General features: G+C 37.6%; 1 protein-coding gene across 1 annotated transcript in view; it reads right to left on the reverse strand.

Annotated features, from left to right (window-relative positions):
* The window catches only part of LOC121314930 (V-type proton ATPase subunit C 1-A), a 31,437-nt gene extending 31,341 nt beyond the window's left edge, over window positions 1-96 (reverse strand). The window contains exon 1 of the mRNA XM_041248699.1: window positions 1-96. This exon is cut by the window's left edge and continues 72 nt beyond it. The gene's annotated coding sequence lies outside the window, so the exon portion shown is untranslated.
* Between the last annotated feature and the right edge of the window lie 3,934 nt (window positions 97-4,030).

A 4,030-nucleotide genomic window follows, 5' to 3' on the forward strand; every position in this document is an offset into this window, starting at 1 on the left:
CATTTCTTTATCAGATTTTCATTTCGGAGATCTATCGAGACAGCATCACAGTCAGTCAGCTGAGCAACTCAGAAGAACCAGTCCTGCGCACAACCGACTGCGCACAGACAGGGGAATAATATGGAGGGTAAAGGAGGCTGTCATCTGACGTTTTACTAGCGACACCGCACGGAGTGGAGGAGGGCTAGCGTCTCGTATGCGACACGCATTGGCTTACTCCACTATCCTGTACAAAAAGTTAAATACTGCACCAGCATGGCCCGTCGACCAGATGCATTATATGATACAGCCCTTATATTCCGAGGATACCTATTAATGTCGTATCCCACTCAATATTGAGTTATACACTAAAATATAAACATTTTTGGTGTGAGTTTAATATTAGCTTTATTTATTAGTTGGAACACTAGTTTCTGCCCCATTTAAACCAACTTGTTCCCATGTTGTCAAGATTCAGTATTTACTCAAAATATTATATAACAGGAAAAACAAATATGTGTATTTATTTAGTTTCCAACATCAGCAGTTGGAAACAAAGCATAAAATGCACATTGTTTTATTATTAAGAACGTTATCCTTGACGTGTGCCGTGTTTGCAACCAAAAGGACACAAAAGATAACTTTTTAAAAGATTATAATGACGGTTAAATGGAACATGAGACTCTTATGTTCCATATATTATATTATATGAATAAAGAATGAGGAGATTTCACCTACACTCATCCCACCAACAGGGGACAGAATCCTCAGTGGTTGTATGTCACACAGCACTGCCCCTTATATATATATATATATATATATATATATATATATATATATATATATATATATATATATATATATACATATTCTCCATTTTTTCCTCATTATCATGCTGGTCAATGACTCTAAATCAATCACAGAGCTGCAACTAATTTTAAAGGGTATTTTTTAAACCAGGGTCTGGCAATGTCACTGCTCCACATGGACAGTGTGTACGCAGACAGTAAGGCCCCCACCAGCAGAAGATTTAGTAGGTTTCCTGCTGATTTCTAATTTTGGTATTGTGACCTGCTTCTTGACTTGGGCCATCTATAGATTTGAGTTGTAGGCAAATGCCACAGAAAGAACATATTTTCAAAGATCAATGTGTCTGGAACTCATTGTTTAGAACACAATGCTGGGACACACTGGAGCCAGCCCAGGTCAGACACAAGGGTGGACAACCCACAACTGGCCCCTGTCCAGTGCCGGACGCACACTTGGGCACATGCTTGCAAATAATGAGTTGTGAGTGATCATCCAAAGGCAACCATGTAAACAACATTATGGAAGTTCAGATAAACATGTATACTGATTTCCTCCATATCACAGTTATAAAAACACAAATACACATTTCACATTCAGCAATTTTTTTTTGTTTGTTTGTTTGTTTGTTTGTTTTTTTAATGGGTCATTTTATCTCATAGTCTGTGCAATATTCAATAAAATGGTATGAAGCTGCTCTATGCACTGCTTATTACTGAAAATATATTTAAAAAGTAATTCACTGCAAGGCAATAATACCTGGGAAGTTGATAAAGTGGGTAATATGTTTCAAGAACTACATTCATTATAGAGTCACTGGGCTATTCTGGCATGGAAAGTGTAAGGCTTTTAAAGACACTGAAGATGGCATTAGTGGACTAACAAGGTAACAACCAAGTCTTTTAAAATCTGTTTCTTAACTATAATTATCAAAACAAGTTTCTTGCCAGTCCGTTGTCACTCTTCTGAAGTTAATGTAGTTTTGTGGACTTTCTTTAACCCTGGTGAAATTCATCTAACCTGCCACTGTACGTGTATTTGGATCCTATCTGAAACTTGAAAACAGAAGAATAGTAAGGGACTTGGAAGAAAGTGAGATGATGTTTTCTGATACCTAGATCTGTAGCCCTTTAGCTCAAGAAGAAAATGGAGTGATGAATAGAATTTGCAAGGAATCATTTTTAGGATCTAAGCAAAAGATTCTGTTTTTTTTTTTTGTTTGTTTTTTTTTTGTTTTGTTTTGTTTTTTTTTATGTTACTGTATTGATAATATCGGAGATCAAATTTTAACCAGTCCTGAAAATTGCTTGAATTTTTCACCTAATGCTAAAATTAACTGACTAATCTTGAATTAACATTCTTGTAACCTTAACTGTCAAATGCTTTACAATTACTCTACACTGTGTGTAATCAAAGATGACAGCCATCTCCTAGTCACTGGGTGTGTCACAGGAGTCAGATAACTGAGACATGCTTTGCCCTTGTTTGAATATTTATTTTATTCTGGACACTAGCACAGCACCCATCAATGTCCACAGCTCTGTCAACCACTCAGGATTCAAACCTTGATTCACCAACAACACCGCAAAATGGTGGCGGGCCAGCTTTTATAACCTTAGATTCTTATGCAAATCAAGGGCTAGAGCTCAGGAGCATCCCATTGGTCCTCAGCCGCACACTAGGACCAATGGGAACAGACAAACAACAGCCAATGAGGTCAGACTGACAACAACAAATAGCTACAATACTTGTGACCTCCTTTAGGGTTATTTGTTATTGTTTCGGCCGTTTTGTTGTGATTTAAATGTATTTTATTTGTGCTATTGGTTTGGCAGGGAAGGTTTAATTGCCTCCCCTGCCAAAGAAATACACGTGTAGAATGCATCTGAGCTAGACTGAATGAAGGGTTAAAGGGAGAAGTCAATGTTGGTGATAGTGATATTGATAGTGATAGTATGTGGGGTAGGGTTATTGAAGACGGTAAATGTTAATGGGAGTACTATTGTGCCATGTTTCTGAAACCGCGCTGTGTCTAACCTGTTTCACTACACCACTGCTGTTTCACTAGACCGGGAGCTGACGCTCACAGCCAGCACCACACCCGCACCGCAGCTCAGTACATGTCTGTACTTTACCCAAGTATGTGCACCGTGATAGTGTACGTATTTGTCCTGCCCTGTTTTTATGTTTGTTTGGCTATCGCGCCTTTTTGTTTTTTCCAGTGTTTCCCGTCTTTAGCGTGTTTTGTTTAGCCGACATGTTACACATTGCTGTGTACAGGGAGGACAATGTTGATGTTATTGTACTGTATAGTTATAAATAAACCAGCGCTTCTCTGCCTCCGAGTCTCTTCCTGATTACAACAACCTTGCCAGTGACGTCATTAAATGCGTATTAGTCCAGTGTAATTTACGCATAATTAGTTAAGCATGAAAACACCTTTTAATTTTACAAGTGAGTATTCTAATTGAAGGTCTCCTAAGCGGACCAAGTTGTTTCTTTCACAGTTTTGTTTAAGGTATGGGAAAGATTAAGCCTGAAGTTGGAGGTCAAGGTGTCACATGTTGCGCCTATGCATGTAAAGCGATTATCAAACATCGGTACTTTTTATACCTAAGTTGTCAACTGTTGTTGCTGCCTTAATTATATAGAGTAGTGTTGTGTTTTGATAACATGGTCAATGTCATATCTGCTGTAAAACATCATCACAGGGAGTAAACATTAACTGTAAATTCAGCATCTGTTTATAACTGTGATTCAGTCATGTGAGCCACAATGAATGTGTTGCTGCTTAATACAGGTGACTGCTTATCCAAGGTGACTCTCTAACTTCCTTTATTTAAAAAGAAAACATAAATAAATAACACCTGGATTTTACAGGCTGGTAACAACCAGTGACATCTTTATTTAGGTGGCTGTAGAGACAGGTTTTGCTATATGTTGCTATTATAACTAATGGATGTCCTAGTACAGGTTAATAAGGATAACTCAAAACAGTAAGCCAGTCTGATATACTGTACTAACGTGTATCTATGTCAGTTGTATTGATTCTTCAGTAAGACACATACACTTTGTGGTGATCCTAGGGTCGCTTTTCTATAAAGTTACCAAGTGCTGAAAGACTTAAAGCTGTGCTTAGTAGCATATTTTATATGATATAGTAGTCAATGGTCTGTTATCTGACAAACATTGACATCATCAGGTTTTAAACATACTCTGTTGAGCCAATTTTTTTATATGTTTT

The sequence above is a fragment of the Polyodon spathula genome, chromosome 4 (genome assembly GCF_017654505.1).
Source record: "Polyodon spathula isolate WHYD16114869_AA chromosome 4, ASM1765450v1, whole genome shotgun sequence".
Classification (NCBI taxonomy): domain Eukaryota; kingdom Metazoa; phylum Chordata; class Actinopteri; order Acipenseriformes; family Polyodontidae; genus Polyodon; species Polyodon spathula.